Raw genomic sequence first — 19,572 nt, forward strand, 5'->3', positions numbered from 1 at the left:
CACGTAGCTACAATGTACTGGTCACGTGGGAGATCATGCACTGATCAGGTGACTTATCAGGCACTGTTCACGTGACTGTTCATGCAGTGATCACGTGACTGATCATGCAGTGATCACGTGGCTATCATGCACTGCTCACGTGGCTGATCATGCAATGATCACATAGAACCATGAACTGGTCACGTGACTGATCATGAAATGATCACGTAATTGATCCTGCACTGATCACGTGGCTCATCATGCACTGATCACGTGACTGTTCACGCACAGATCTCTTGACTGATCATGTGGCTATCATGCACTGATCAAGTGGCTGATCATACTCTGCTCCCGAAACTGATCATGCACTGATTACGTGGCTATCATGCACTGCTCACGTGGCTGATCATGCAATGATCACGTAGCTACCATGTACTGGTCACGTGAGTGATCTTGCACTGATCACGTAATTGATCATGCACTGATCAGGTGACATATCATGCACTGTTCACGTGACTGATCATGCACTGATCACGTGACTGGACATGCACTGATCTCGTGGCTATCATGCACGTCTCACTTGGCTGATCATGCATTGATCACGTAGCTACCATGTACTGGTCACGTGACTGATCATGCACTGAGCACGTAATTGATCATGCACTTTTCATGTGGCTGATCATGCACTGATCACGTGGCTTATCATACACTGATTTCGTGAATGATCATGCAGTGATCACGTGGCTATAATGCACTGATCACTTAGAATGTCGTGCACTATTCACGTGCCTGGTCATGCACAGATTACATGACTGATCATGCACTGATCACGTGTCTGATCATGCACTGATCACGTGGCACTCATGCACTGATCACGTGGCTGATCATACTCTGCTCATGTAACTGATCATGCACACATCATGTGGCTATCATGCAGTGCTCACGTGGCTCGTCATGGAATGATCACGTAGCGACCATATACTGGTCATGTGACTGATCATGCACAGATCACGTAAATGATCATGCACTGTTCATGTGACTGATCATGTACTCATCACCTGACTGATCATGCACTGATCACGTGGCTATCATGCTCTCTTCACGTGGCTCATCACGCAATGATCACGTTGCAACCATTAACCGGTCACGTGACTGATCATGCACTGATCAAGTAATTGATCCTGCACTGATCACGTGGCTCATCATGGACTGATCACAAGGATACCATGCACTGATCACGTGGATATCATGCACTGATCACGTGGCTGCTCACACACGTATCACGTGACTGATCATGCACTGATCACGTTGCTATCATGCACTGATCATGTGGATATCATGCACTGATCACGTGGCTGATCACACACGTATCACGTGACTGATCATGCACTGATCACGTGGCTATCATGCACTGATCGCGTGGCTATCATGCACTGATATCATGCACTGATCACGTGGCTGATCACGCTCGTATCACGTGACTGATCATGCACTGATCACGTGACTATCATGCACTGATCACTTGGCTATCATGCACTAATAACTTGGCTGATCATGCAATTATCACCTAGCTACCATGTACTGGTCACGTGACTGATCATGCACTGATCTCGTAATTGATCCTGCACTGATCATGTGGCTCATCACGCTCGGATCACGTGCCTGATCACACACATGTCACGTAACTGATCATGTACAGATCACGTGACTAATCATGAAGTTATCACGTGGCTATCCTGCACTGATCACGTGGCTGATCATCCAATGATCACGTAGCTACCATGTACTGGTCACGTGACGGATCATGCAATGATCACATAATTGATCATGCACTGATCACGTGGCTGATCGTGCACTGATCACGTGACTGGTCACGCACTGATCACGTGACTGACCATGCACGGATCACGTGGCTATCATGCACTGCTCACGTGGCTGATCATGCAATGATCAGGCAGCTACCATGTACTGGTCACATGACTGATCATGCACTGATCACGTAATTGATCATGCACTGATCACCTGGCTTATCATGCATTGATCATGTGACTGATCATGTGCTTATCATGTTTGCTGTCATACACTGATCATGTGCCTCTGGAGGCAATGAACAAAGAGCTGAGTAGGCAGGAATCAGTCAGCAGGCTATAATCATGCAACTCAGCTCTGAGAAACCATGCTGCTCAGCTGGCAATAATCAAGTAGATGAGCAGGCAGGAATTACGCAGCAAAGGTGGCAATTGTCAAGGAGATGACAGGCAGGAATTGTGCAGCTCAGCTGGCAATTGTCAAGCAGAGGATCAGACAGTAATCACGCAGCTTAGCAGGCCCTAATCACGTGACTGAGCATGCACTGTTCACGTGGCTGATCAAACACCTATCACGTGATTGATCATGCACTGATCACCTGGCTCTCATGCACTGACCACGTGATTGCGCATGCACTGATCACGTGACTGATAATGCACTGATCATCTGGCTACCATGCACTCATTACCTGGCTATCGTGCAGTGATCCCGTGGTTGATCATGCACTGATCACGAGACTGATCATGCACTGATCAAGTCTATATCATGCAGTGATCACATGACTGCCCATGCACTGATCACGCATATTATCATACACTGATCATGTGACAGATCATGCAGTGATCACGTGGCTATCATGCACTGATCAAGTGGCTGATCATACTCTGCTCACCAAACAGATCATGCACTGATCACGTAATTGATCATGCACTGATCAGGTGACTTATCATGCACTGTTCTCGTGACTGATCATGCAGTGATCATGTGGCTATCATGCACTGATCACTTGGCTGGTAATACACTGATTACATGCCTGGTCATGCACAGATTCCGTGACTGATCATGCACTGATCACGTGACTGATAATGCACTGATCACGTGGCTATTATGCACTACTCACGTGGCTGACCATACAATGATCACATAGCTACAATGTACTGGTCACGTGAGTGATCATGCACTGATCACGTAATTGATCATGCACTGATCACTTGGATATCATGCACTGATCACGTGGCTGATCATACACTGTTCACGTGTCTGACTGTGCACCCATCAAGTGGCTATCATGCAATGCACACTTGGCTGATCATACTCTGCTCACGTGGCTGGTCATGCAATTATCACGTAGCTACCATATACTGGTAACATGACTGATCATGCACAGATCACGAAAATGATCATGCACTGTTCACGTGACTGATCATGCACTGATCACGTGGCTATAATGCACTGCTCACGTGGATGTTCATGCAATGATCACCCAGCTACCATGTTCTGGTCACGTGAATGATCATGCACCTATCACGTAATTGATCATGCACTGATCAGGTGACTTATCATGCACTGTTCACGTGACTGATCATGCACTGATCACGTGACTGATCATGCACTGATGAAGTAATTGATCATGCAGTGACCATGTGGCTGATCATGCACTGATCATGCACTGATCACGTGGCTGATCATGGAATGATCACATAGCAACCATGTACTGGTCACGTGACTGATCATACACTGATCACGTAATTGATCCTGCACTGATCACGTGGCTTATCATGAACTGATCACGTGACTGTTCACGCACTGATTACTTGACTGAACATGCACTGATCAGTTGGCTATCATTCACTGATTACTTGGCTGATCATACACTGATCACGTCACTGATAATGCACTGATCATCTGGCTATCATGCATTCATTACCTGGCTATCGTGCACTGATCACGAGGTTGATCATACACTGATCACGAGACTGATCATGCACTGATCAACTCTATATCATGCACTGATCACAGATCAAGTGGCTGATCATACTCTGCTCCCGAAGTTGATCATGCACTGATCACGTGGCTGATCATACACTGTTCTCGTGACTGATCATGCAGTGATCATGTGGATATCATGCACTGATCACTTGGCTGGTCATACACTGATTACGTGCCTGGTCATGCACAGATTACGTGACTGATCATGCACTGATCACGTGACTGATCATGCACTGTTCACGTGACTGATCATGCACTGATCACGTGGCTATCATGCACTGATCACGTGGCTGATCATAAACTGATTACGTGCCTGGTCATGCACAGATCACATGACTACTCATGAATTGATCACGTGGCTATCATGCACTGATCACGTGGATATCATGCACTGATCATGTGGCTGATCTCACACGTATCACGTGACTGATCATGCACTGATCACGTGGCTATCATGCACTGATCACGTGCCTATCATGCACTGATAACCTGGCTGATCATGCACTGATCACATGACTGATCTTGCACTGATCACGTGGCTATCATGCACTGCTCACTTGGCTGGTCATGCAATGATCACGCAGCTACCATGTACTGGTCACATGAGTGATCATGCACTGATCACGTAATTGATCATGCACTGATCACCTGGCTTATCATGCATTGATCATGTGAATGATCATGTGCTGATCATGTTTGGTGTCATACACTGATCATGTGCCTCTGGAGGCAATGAACAAAGAGCAGAGTAAGCAGGAATCAGTCAGCAGGCAATAATCATGGAACTCAGCTCTGAGAAATCATGCTGCTCAGCTGGCAATAATCAAGTATATGAGTAGGCAGGAATTAGGCAGCACAGGTGGCAATTGTCAAGGAGATGACAGGCAGGAATCGTGCAGCTCAGCTGGCAATTGTCAAGCAGATGAGCAGACAGTAATCACGCAGCTCAGCAGGCCCTGATCACGTGACTGAGCATGCACTGATCCCGTGACTGATCATGCATTGATCACGTGACTGATCATGCACTGATCACGTGTCTGACCATGCACACATCACGTGGCTATCATGCACTGCTGACGTGGCTGATCATACTCTGCTCACGTAACTGATCATGCACACATCACGTGGCTATCATGCACTGCTCACGTGGCTGGTCATGCAATGATCACGTAGCTACCATATACTGGTCACGTGACTGATGATGCACAGTTCACGAAAATGATCATGCACTGTTCACGTGACTGATCATGTACTGATCACGTGACTGATCATGCACTGATCACGTGGCTATCATGCTCTGCTCACGGGGCTGATCATGCAATGATCACGTAGCAACCATGTACTGCTCACATGAGTGATCATTCACTGATCACATAATTGATCATGCACTGATCACGGGTCTGATCATACACTGATCACGTGATTGATCATGCACTGATCACTTGGATATCATGCACTTATCACGTGGCTGCTCATACACTGTTCACCTGTCTGACCATGCACACATCACGTGGCTATCATGCACTGCTCACGTGGCTGATCATACTCTGCTCACGTAACTCATCATGCACACATCACGTGGTTATCCTGCACTGCTCACGTGGCTGGTCATGCAATGATCACGTAGCTACCATATACTGGTCACGTGACTGATCATGCACAGATCACGAAAATGGTCATGCACTTTTCACGTGACTGATCATGTACTGATCACGTGACTATCATGCACTGATCACGTGGCTATCATGCACTGATCACGTGGCTGATCATGCAATGATCACGAGACTGATCATGCACTGATCAAGTCTATATCATGCACTGATCACATAACTGCCCATGCACTGATAACGTGGATAATCATACACTGATCATGTGACACATCATGCAGTTATCACGTGGCTATCATGCACTGCTCACGTGCCTGATCATGCAATGATCATGTAGCTACCATGTACTGGTGACGTGAGTGATCATGCACTGATTACGTAATTGATCATGCACTGATCAGGTGACTTATCAGGCACTGTTCACGTGACTGTTCATGCAGTGATCATGTGACTGATCATGCACTGACCACGTGGCTATCATGCACTGCTCACGTGGCTGATCATGCAATGATCACGTAGAACCATGAACTGGTCACGTGACTGATCATGCACTGATCACGTAATTGATCCTGCACTGATCACGTGGCTCATCATGCACTGATCACGTGACTGTTCACGCACTGATCACTTGACTGATCATGCACTGATCACGTGGCTATCATGCACTGATCAAGTGGCTGATCATACTCTGCTCCCGAAACTGATCATGCACTGATCACGTGGCTATCATGAACTGCTCACGTGGTTGATCATGCAATGATCACATAGCTACCATGTACTGGTCACGTGAGTGATCATGCACTGATCACGTAATTGATCATGCACTGATCAGGTGACTTATCATGCACTGTTCACGTGACTGATCATGCATTGATCTCGTGACTGGTCATGCACTGATCTCGTGGCTATCATGCACGTCTCACGTGGCTGATCATGCAATGATCACGTAGCTACCATGTACTGGTCACGTGACTGATCATGCACTGAGCACGTAATTGATCATGCACTGATCATGTGGCTGATCATGCACTGATCACGTGGCTGATCATACACTGATCTCGTGACTGATCATGCAGTGATCACGTGGCTATAATGCACTGATCACTTGGAATGTCATACACTATTCACGTGCCTGGTCATGCACAGATTACATGACTGATCATGCACTGATCACGTGACTGATCATGCACTGATCACGGGGCACTCATGCACTGATCATGTGGCTGATCATCCTGTGCTCATGTAACTGATCATGCACACATCATGTGGCTATCATGCACTGCTCACGTGGCTCGTCATGGAATGATCACGTAGCGACCATCTACTGGTCATGTGACTGATCATGCACAGATCACGTAAATGATCATGCACTGTTCACGTGACTGATCATGTACTGATCACCTGACTGATCATGCACTGATCACGTGGCTATCATGCTCTACTCACGTGGCTCATCACGCAATGATCACGTTGCAACTATTTACTGGTCACGTGACTGATCATGTACTGATCAAGTAATTGATCCTGCACTGATCACGTGGCTCATCATGCACTGATCACGTGGATATCATGAACTGATCACGTGGATATCATGCACTGATCAGGTGGCTGCTCACACACGTATCACGTGACTGATCATGCACTGATCACGTTGCTATCATGCACTGATCACGTGGCTGATCACACACGTATCACGTGACTGATCATGCACTGATCACGTGGCTATCATGCACTGATCACGTGGCTATCATGCACTGATATCATGCACTGATCACGTGCCTGATCACGCACGTATCACGTGACTGATCATGCACTGATCACGTGACTATCATGCACTGATCACTTGGCTATCATGCACTAATAACATGGCTGATCATGCAATTATCACCTAGCTACCATGTACTGGTCACGTGACTGATCATGCACTGATCTCGTAATTGATCCTGCACTGATCATGTGGCTCATCACGCTCGGATCACGTGGCTGATCACACACATGTCACGTAACTGATCATGTACAGATCACGTGACTAATCATGAAGTTATCACGTGGCTATCCTGCACTGATCACGTGGCTGATCATCCAATGATCACGTAGCTACCATGTACTGGTCACGTGACGGATCATGCAATGATCACATAATTGATCATGCACTGATCACGTGGCTGATCGTGCACTGATCACGTGACTGGTCACGCACTGATCACGTGACTGACCATGCACGGATCACGTGGCTATCATGCACTGCTCACGTGGCTGATCATGCAATGATCACGCAGCTACCATGTACTGGTCACATGAGTGATCATGCACTGATCACGTAATTGATCATGCACTGATCACCTGGCTTATCATGCATTGATCATGTGACTGATCATGTGCTGATCATGTTTGGTGTCATACACTGTTCATGTGCCTCTGGAGGCAATGAACATAGACCAGAGTAGGCAGGAATCACTCAGCAGGCTATAATCATGCAACTCAGCTCTGAGAAACCATGCTGCTCAGCTGGCAATAATCAAGTATATGAGCAGGCAGGAATTACGCAGCAAAGGTGGCAATTGTCAAGGAGATGACAGGCAGGAATTGTGCAGCTCAGCTGGCAATTGTCAAGCAGATGAGCAGACAGTAATCACGCAGCTTAGCAGGCCCTAATCACGTGACTGAGCATGCACTGTTCACGTGGCTGATCAAAAACCTATCACGTGATTGTATGCACTGATCACGTGGCTATCATGCACTGATCACGTGATTGTATGCACTGATCACGTGGCTATCATGCACTGATGACGTGGCTGATCACGCACTAATCATGTGACTGATCATGCACTGATCACGTAGCTATCTTGCACTGATCACTTGGCTGATCATACACTCATCACGGGACTGATCGTGCACTGATCACGGCGCTATCATGCATTGATTACATGACTCCACATGCACTGATCACGTGGATGATCATACACTGATCATGTGACTGATCATGCACTGATCACGTGACTGGTAATGCACTGATCTCGTGGCTATCATGCACTGATCACGTGGCTGACCATGCAATGATCACGTAGCTACCATGTACTGGTCACGTGACTGATCATGCACTGATCACATAATTGATCATGCACTGATCATGTGGCTGATCATGCACTGATCACGTGGCTGATCATACACTGTTCTCGTGACTGATCATGCAGTGATCACGTGGATATCATGCACTGATCACTTGGCTGGTCATACACTGATTACGTGCCTGGTCATGCACAGATTACGTGACTGATCATGCACTGATCACGTGACTGATCATGCACTGTTCACGTGACTGATCATGCACTGATCACGTGGCTATCATGCACTGATCACGTGGCTGATCATAAACTGATCACGTGCCTGGTCATGCACAGATCACATGACTACTCATGAATTGATCACGTGGCTATCATGCACTGATCACGTGGATATCATGCACTGATCATGTGGCTGATCTCACACGTATCACGTGACTGATCATGCACTGATCACGTGGCTATCATGCACTGATCACGTGCCTATCATGCACTGATAACCTGGCTGATCATGCACTGATCACGTGACTGATCTTGCACTGATCACGTGGCTATCATGCACTGCTCACTTGGCTGGTCATGCAATGATCACGCAGCTACCATGTACTGGTCACATGAGTGATCATGCACTGATCACGTAATTGATCATGCACTGATCACCTGGCTTATCATGCATTGATCATGTGAATGATCATGTGCTGATCATGTTTGGTGTCATACACTGATCATGTGCCTCTGGAGGCAATGAACAAAGAGCAGAGTAAGCAGGAATCAGTCAGCAGGCAATAATCATGGAACTCAGCTCTGAGAAATCATGCTGCTAAGCTGGCAATAATCAAGTATATGAGTAGGCAGGAATTAGGCAGCACAGGTGGCAATTGTCAAGGAGATGACAGGCAGGAATCGTGCAGCTCAGCTGGCAATTGTCAAGCAGATGAGCAGACAGTAATCACGCAGCTCAGCAGGCCCTGATCACGTGACTGAGCATGCACTGTTCACGTGGCTGATCATACACTGATCCCGAGATTGATCATGCACTGATCACTTGGATATCATGCACTGATCCCGTGACTGATCATGCATTGATCACGTGACTGATCATGCACTGATCACGTGTCTGACCATGCACACATCACGTGGCTATCATGCACTGCTCACGTGGCTGATCATACTCTGCTCACGTAACTGATCATGCACACATCACGTGGCTATCATGCACTGCTCACGTGGCTGGTCATGCAATGATCACGTAGCTACCATATACTGGTCACGTGACTGATGATGCACAGATCACGAAAATGATCATGCACTGTTCACGTGACTGATCATGTACTGATCACGTGACTGATCATGCACTGATCACGTGGCTATCATGCTCTGCTCACGGGGCTGATCATGCAATGATCACGTAGCAACCATGTACTGCTCACATGACTGATCATGCACTGATCACATAATTGATCATGCACTGATCACGGGGCTGATCATACACTGATCACGTGATTGATCATGCACTGATCACTTGGATATCATGCACTTATCACGTGGCTGCTCATACACTGTTCACCTGTCTGACCATGCACACATCACGTGGCTATCATGCACTGCTCACGTGGCTGATCATACTCTGCTCACGTAACTCATCATGCACACATCACGTGGTTATCCTGCACTGCTCACGTGGCTGGTCATGCAATGATCACGTAGCTACCATATACTGGTCACGTGACTGATCATGCACAGATCACGAAAATGATCATGCACTTTTCACGTGACTGATCATGTACTGATCACGTGACTATCATGCACTGATCACGTGGCTATCATGCACTGATCACGTGGCTGATCATGCACTGATCAAGTCTATATCATGCACTGATCACATAACTGCCCATGCACTGATAACGTGGATGATCATACACTGATCATGTGACACATCATGCAGTTATCACGTGGCTGTCATGCACTGCTCACGTGGCTGATCATGCAATGATCACGTAGCTACCATGTACTGGTGACGTGAGTGATCATGCACTGATTACGTAATTGATCATGCACTGATCAGGTGACTTATCAGGCACTGTTCACGTGACTGTTCATGCAGTGATCATGTGACTGATCATGCACTGACCACGTGGCTATCATGCACTGCTCACGTGGCTGATCATGCAATGATCACGTAGAACCATGAACTGGTCACGTGACTGATCATGCACTGATCACGTAATTGATCCTGCACTGATCACGTGGCTCATCATGCACTGATCACGTGACTGTTCACGCACTGATCACTTGACTGATCATGCACTGATCACGTGGCTATCATGCACTGATCAAGTGGCTGATCATACTCTGCTCCCGAAACTGATCATGCACTGATCACGTGGCTATCATGCACTGCTCACGTGGCTGATCATGCAATGATCACATAGCTACCATGTACTGGTCACGTGAGAGATCATGCACTGATCACGTAATTGATCATGCACTGATCAGGTGACTTATCATGCACTGTTCACGTGACTGATCATGCACTGATCTCGTGACTGGTCATGCACTGATCTCGTGGCTATCATGCACGTCTCACGTGGCTGATCATGCAATGATCACGTAGCTACCATGTACTGGTCACGTGACTGATCATGCACTGAGCACGTAATTGATCATGCACTGATCATGTGGCTGATCATGCACTGATCATGTGGCTGATCATACACTGATCTCGTGACTGATCATGCAGTGATCACGTGGCTATAATGCACTGATCACTTGGAATGTCATTCACTATTCACGTGCCTGGTCATGCACAGATTACATGACTGATCATGCACTGATCACGTGACTGATCATGCACTGATCACGGGGCACTCATGCACTGATCACGTGGCTGATCATCCTGTGCTCATGTAACTGATCATGCACACATCATGTGGCTATCATGCACTGCTCACGTGGCTCGTCATGGAATGATCACGTAGCGACCATCTACTGGTCATGTGACTGATCATGCACAGATCACGTAAATGATCATGCACTGTTCACGTGACTGATCATGTACTGATCAGCTGACTGATCATGCACTGATCACGTGGCTATCATGCACTGCTCACGTGGCTGATCATGCAGTTATCACGTAGCTACCATGTACTGGTCATGTGAGTGATCATGCACTGATCACGTAATTGATCATGCACTGATCAGGTGACTTATCATGCACTGTTCACGTGACTGATCATGCACTGATCTCGTGACTGGTCATGCACTGATCTCGTGGCTATCATGCACGTCTCACGTGGCTGATCATGTAATGATCACGTAGCTACCATGTACTGGTCACGTGACTGATCATGCACTGAGCCCGTAATTGATCATGCACTGATCATGTGGCTGATCATGCACTGATCACGTGGCTGATCATACACTGATCTCGTGACTGATCATGCAGTGATCACGTGGCTATAATGCACTGATCATTTGGAATATCATACACTATTCACGTGCCTGGTCATGCACAGATTACATGACTGATCATGCACTGATCACGTGACTGATCATGCACTGATCACGGGGCACTCATGCACTGATCACGTGGCTGATCATCCTGTGCTCATGTAACTGATCATGCACACATCATGTGGCTATCATGCACTGCTCACGTGGCTCGTCATGGAATGATCACGTAGCGACCATCTACTGGTCATGTGACTGATCATGCACAGATCACGTAAATGATCATGCACTGTTCACGTGACTGATCATGTACTGATCACCTGACTGATCATGCACTGATCACGTGGCTATCATGCTCTACTCACGTGGCTCATCACAAAATGATCACGTTGCAACTATTTACTGGTCACGTGACTGATCATGCACTGATCAAGTAATTGATCCTGCACTGATCACGTGGCTCATCATGCACTGATCACGTGGATATCATGAACTGATCACGTGGATATCATGCACTGATCAGGTGGCTGCTCACACACGTATCACGTGACTGATCATGCACTGATCACGTTGCTATCATGCACTGATCACGTGGCTGATCACACACGTATCACGTGACTGATCATGCACTGATCACGTGGCTATCATGCACTGATCACGTGGCTATCATGCACTGATATCATGCACTGATCACGTGCCTGATCACGCACGTATCACGTGACTGATCATGCACTGATCACGTGACTATCATGCACTGATCACTTGGCTATCATGCACTAATAACATGGCTGATCATGCAATTATCACCTAGCTACCATGTACTGGTCACGTGACTGATCATGCACTGATCTCGTAATTGATCCTGCACTGATCATGTGGCTCATCACGCTCGGATCACGTGGCTGATCACACACATGTCACGTAACTGATCATGTACAGATCACGTGACTAATCATGAAGTTATCACGTGGCTATCCTGCACTGATCACGTGGCTGATCATCCAATGATCACGTAGCTACCATGTACTGGTCACGTGACGGATCATGCAATGATCACATAATTGATCATGCACTGATCACGTGGCTGATCGTGCACTGATCACGTGACTGGTCATGCACTGATCACGTGACTGACCATGCACGGATCACGTGGCTATCATGCACTGCTCACGTGGCTGATCATGCAATGATCACGCAGCTACCATGTACTGGTCACATGAGTGATCATGCACTGATCACGTAATTGATCATGCACTGATCACCTGGCTTATCATGCATTGATCATGTGACTGATCATGTGCTGATCATGTTTGGTGTCATACACTGTTCATGTGCCTCTGGAGGCAATGAACATAGACCTGAGTAGGCAGGAATCAGTCAGCAGGCTATAATCATGCAACTCAGCTCTTAGAAACCATGCTGCTCAGCTGGCAATAATCAAGTAGATGAGCAGGCAGGAATTACGCAGCAAAGGTGGCAATTGTCAAGGAGATGACAGGCAGGAATTGTGCAGCTCAGCTGGCAATTGTCAAGCAGATGAGCAGACAGTAATCACGCAGCTTAGCAGGCCCTAATCACGTGACTGAGCATGCACTGTTCACGTGGCTGATCAAACACCTATCACGTGATTGATCATGCACTGATCACCTGGCTCTCATGCACTGATCACGTGATTGCGCATGCACTGATCACGTAATTGTATGCACTGATCACGTGGCTATCATGCACTGATGACGTGGCTGATCACGCACTAATCATGTGACTGATCATGCACTGATCACGTAGCTATCTTGCACTGATCACTTGGCTGATCATACACTCATCACGGGACTGATCGTGCACTGATCACGGCGCTATCATGCATTGATTACATGACTCCACATGCACTGATCACGTGGATGATCATACACTGATCATGTGACTGATCATGCACTGATCACGTGACTGGTAATGCACTGATCTCGTGGCTATCATGCACTGATCACGTGGCTGATCATGCAATGATCACGTAGCCACCATGTACTGGTCACGTGACTGATCATGCACTGATCACATAATTGATCATGCACTGATCATGTGGCTGATCATGCACTGATCACGTGGCTGATCATACACTGTTCTCGTGACTGATCATACAGTGATCACGTGGATATCATGCACTGATCACTTGGCTGGTCATACACTGATTACGTGCCTTGTAATGCACAGATTACGTGACTGATCACGCACTGATCACGTGACTGATAATGCACTGATCATCTGGCTACCATGCACTCATTACCTGGCTATCGTGCAGTGATCCCGTGGTTGATCATGCACTGATCATGAGACTGATCATGCACTGATCAAGTCTATATCATGCAGTGATCACATGACTGCCCATGCACTGATCACGCATATTATCATACACTGATCATGTGACAGATCATGCAGTGATCACGTGGCTATCATGCACTGATCCCGTGACTGATCATGCATTGATCACGTGACTGATCATGCACTGATCACGTGTCTGACCATGCACACATCACGTGGCTATCATGCACTGCTCACGTGGCTGATCATACTCTGCTCACGTAACTGATCATGCACACATCACGTGGCTATCATGCACTGCTCACGTGGCTGGTCATGCAATGATCACGTAGCTTCCATATACTGGTCACGTGACTGATGATGCACAGATCACGAAAATGATCATGCACTGTTCACGTGACTGATCATGTACTGATCACGTGACTGATCATGCACTGATCACGTGGCTATCATGCTCTCCTCACGGGGCTGATCATGCAATGATCACGTAGCAACCATGTACTGCTCACATGACTGATCATGCACTGATCACATAATTGATCATGCACTGATCACGGGGCTGATCATACACTGATCACGTGATTGATCATGCACTGATCACTTGGATATCATGCACTTATCACGTGGCTGATCATACACTGTTCACCTGTCTGACCATGCACACATCACGTGGCTATCATGCACTGCTCACGTGGCTGATCATACTCTGCTCACGTAACTCATCATGCACACATCACGTGGTTATCCTGCACTGCTCACGTGGCTGGTCATGCAATGATCACGTAGCTACCATATACTGGTCACGTGACTGATCATGCACAGATCACGAAAATGATCATGCACTTTTCACGTGACTGATCATGTACTGATCACGTGACTATCATGCACTGATCACGTGGCTATCATGCACTGATCACGAGACTGATCATGCACTGATCACGTCTATATCATGCACTGATCACATAACTGCCCATGCACTGATAACGTGGATGATCATACACTGATCATGTGACACATCATGCAGTTATCACGTGGCTATCATGCACTGCTCACATGGCTGGTCATGCAATGATTACGTAGCTACCATGTACTGGTCACGTGAGTGATCATGCACTGATTACGTAATTGATCATGCACTGATCAGGTGACTTATCAGGCACTGTTCACGTGATTGTTCATGCAGTGATCATGTGACTGATCATGCACTGATCACGTGGCTATCATGCACTGCTCACGTGGCTGATAATGCAATGATCACGTAGCTACCATGTACTGGTCATGTGAGTGATCATGCACTGATCATGTAATTGATCATGCACTGATCAGGTGACTTATCATGCACTGTTCACGTGACTGATCATGCACTGATCTCGTGACTGGTCATGCACTGATCTCGTGGCTATCATGCACGTCTCACGTGGCTGATCATGCAATAATCACGTATCTACCATGTACTGGTCACGTGACTGATCATGCACTGAGCACGTAATTGATCATGCACTGATCATGTGGCTGATCATGCACTGATCACGTGGCTGATCATACACTGATCTCGTGACTGATCATGCAGTGATCACGTGGCTATAATGCACTGATCACTTGGAATATCATACACTATTCACGTGCCTGGTCATGCACAGATTACATGACTGATCATGCACTGATCACGTGGCTATCATGCACTGCTCACGTGGCTGATCATGCAATAATCACGTAGAACCATGAACTGGTCACGTGACTGATCATGCACTGATCACGTAATTGATCCTGCACTGATCACGTGGCTCATCATGCACTGATCACATGACTGTTCATGCACTGAGCACTTGACTGATCATGCACTGATCACGTGGCAATCATGCACTGATCAAGAGGCTGATCATACTCTGCTCCCGAAACTGATCATGAACTGATCACGTGGCTATCATGCAGTGATCACTTGGCTGGTCATACACTGATTACGTGCCTGGTCATGCACAGATTACGTGACTGATCATGCACTGATCACGTGACTGATAATGCACTGATCACATGGCTATCGTGCACTACTCACGTGGTTGATCATGCAATGATCATGTAGCTACCATGTACCGGTCACGTGACTGATCATCCACCCATCAGGTGACGGATCATACACTGATCACGTGGCTATTATGCACTGTTCACGTGGCTAATCATACACTGATCACATGATTGATCATGCACTGATTACTTGGATATCATGCACTGATCACGTGGCTGATCATACACTGTTCACGTGTCTGACCATGCACTGCTCAGGTGCTCACGTAACTGATCATGCACTGATCACGTGGCTATCATGCACTGATGACGTAGCTGAACATGCACTGTTCACGTGGCTGATCACACACCTGTCACGTGACTGATCATGCACTGATCACGTGGCACTAATGCACTGATCATGTGGCTGATCATACTCTGCTCACGTCACTGATCATGAACACATCACGTGGCTATCATGCACTGCTCACGTGGCTCGTCATGCAATGATCACGTAGCTTCCATATACTGGTCACGTGACTGATCATGCACAGATCACGTAAATGATCATGCACTGTTCACGTGACTGATCATGTACTGATCACGTGACTGATCATGCACTCACCACGAGGCTGTCATGCTCTGCTCACGTGGCTGATCATGCAATGATCACGTAGCAACCATGTACTGGTTACGTGACTGATCATTCACTGATCACGTAATTGATCATGCACTGATCACGGGGCTCATCATGCACTGATCACGTGGCTGATCACACATGAATCACGTGACTAATCATGCACTGATCAAGTGGCTCTCATGCACTTATCACATGGCTCTCATGCACTGATCACGTGGCTATCATGCACTGATCACGTGGATATCATGCACTGATCACGTGGCTGATCATGCACTGATCACTTGACCGATCATGCACTGATCACGTGACTGATCATGCACTGATCACGTTCCTATCATGCACTGCTCACGTGGCTGATCATGCAATGATCACGCAGCTACCATGTACTGGTCACATGACTGATCATGCACTGATCACGTAATTGATCATGCACTGATCACCTGGCTTATCATGCATTGATCATGTGACTGATCATGTGCTGAACATGTTGGGTGTGTTACACTGATCATGTGCCTCTGGAGGCAATGAACAAAGAGCTGAGTAGGCAGGAATCAGTCAGCAGGCAATAATCATGGAACTCATCTCTGAGAAATCATGATGCTCAGCTGGCAATAATCAAGTAGATGAGCAGGCAGGAATTACACAGCACAGGTGGCAATTGTCAAGGAGATAACAGGCAGGAATCGTGCAGCTCAGCTGGAAATTGTCAAGCAGATGAGCAGACAGTAATCACGCAGCTCTGCAGGCCCTAATCACGTGATTGAGCATGCACTGTTCACGTGGCTGATCACACACCTATCACGTGACTGATCATGCACCGATCACGTGGCTCTCATGCAATGATCACGTGGCTCTCATGCACTGATCACGTGGCTATCATGCACTGATCACGTGGATATAATGCACTGATCTCGTGGCTGATCATGCACTGATCACGTGACCTATCATGCACTGATCACGTGACTGACCATGCACTGATCACGTGACTGATCATGCACCGATCACGTGGATAACATGCACTGATCACGTGGCTATCATGCACTGATCATGTGACTGATCATGCACTGATCACGTGTCTGATCACGCACTGATCATGTGGCTATCATGCACTGCTTACGGGGCTGATCATACACTCATCACGTGATTGATCATGCACTAATCACTTGGATATCATGCACTGATCACGTGGCTGATCATACACTGTTCACGTGTCTGACCATGCATACATCACGTGGCTATCATGCACTGCTCACGTGGCTCGTCATGCAATGATTACGTAGCTCCCATGTACTGGTCACATGACTGATCATGCACAGTTCACGAAAATGATCATGCACTTTTCACGTGACTGATCATGTACTGATCACGTGACTATCATGCAATGATCACGTAGCAACCGTGTACTGGTCACGTGACTGATCATGGACTGATCACGTAATTGATCCTGCACTGATCACATGGCTCATCATGCACTGATCACGGGACTGTTCACGCACTGATTACTTGACTGATCATGCACTGATCATGTGGCTATAATGCACTGTTCATGTGGCTGATCATACACTGTTCACGTGCCTGGTCATGCACTGATCACGTGACTATCATGAACTGATCACGTGGCTATAATTCACTGATCACATGGATATCATGCACTGATTACATGCCTGTCATGCACAGTACACGTGACTAATCATGAACTGATCACGAAACTATCATGCACTGATCACGTGGCTGATCATACACTATTCACGTGTCTGATCAGGAACTTATCACGTAACTGATCATGCACTGATCACGTGTGTATCATGCAGTGCTCACGTGGCTGAACCTGCAATGTTCACGTAGCTAACATGTACTGGTCACGTGGCTGATCATGCAATGATCACGTAGAAACCATGTACTGGTCACGTGACTGATCATGCACTGATCACGTAATTGATCATGCACTGATCACGGGGCTCATCATGCACTGATCACGTGGCTGATCACACATGAATCACGTGACTGATCATGCACTGATCACGTGGCTCTCATGCACTGATCACGTGGCTCTCATGCACTGATCACGTGGCTATCATGCACTGATCACGTGGATATAATGCACTGATCTCGTGGCTGATCATGCACTGATCACTTGACCGATCATGCACTGATCACGTGACTGATCATGCACTGATCACGTTCCTATCATGCACTGCTCACGTGGCTGATCATGCAATGATCACGCAGCTACCATGTACTGGTCACATGACTGATCATGCACTGATCACGTAATTGATCATGCACTGATCACCTGGCTTATCATGCATTGATCATGTGACTGATCATGTGCTGATCATGTTGGGTGTGTTACACTGATCATGTGCTTCTGGAGGCAATGAACAAAGAGCTGAGTAGGCAGGAATCAGTTAGCAGGCAATAATCATGGAACTCAGCTCTGAGAAATCATGCTGCTCATCTGGCAATAATCAAGTAGATGAGCAGGCAGGAATTACGCAGCAAAGGTGGCAATTGTCAAGGAGATAACAGGCAGGAATCGTGCAGCTCAGCTGGCAATTGTCAAGCAGATGAGCAGACAGTAATCACACAGCTCAGCAGGCCCTGATGACGTGATTGAGCATGCACTGTTCACGTGGCTGATCACACACCTATCACGTGAGTGATCATGCACTGATCACGTGGCTTTCATGCACTGATGACGTGGCTGAGCAAGCATGAT

This window comes from Bos javanicus, chromosome 28 (assembly GCF_032452875.1).
Source record: "Bos javanicus breed banteng chromosome 28, ARS-OSU_banteng_1.0, whole genome shotgun sequence".
Classification (NCBI taxonomy): Eukaryota; Metazoa; Chordata; class Mammalia; order Artiodactyla; family Bovidae; genus Bos; species Bos javanicus.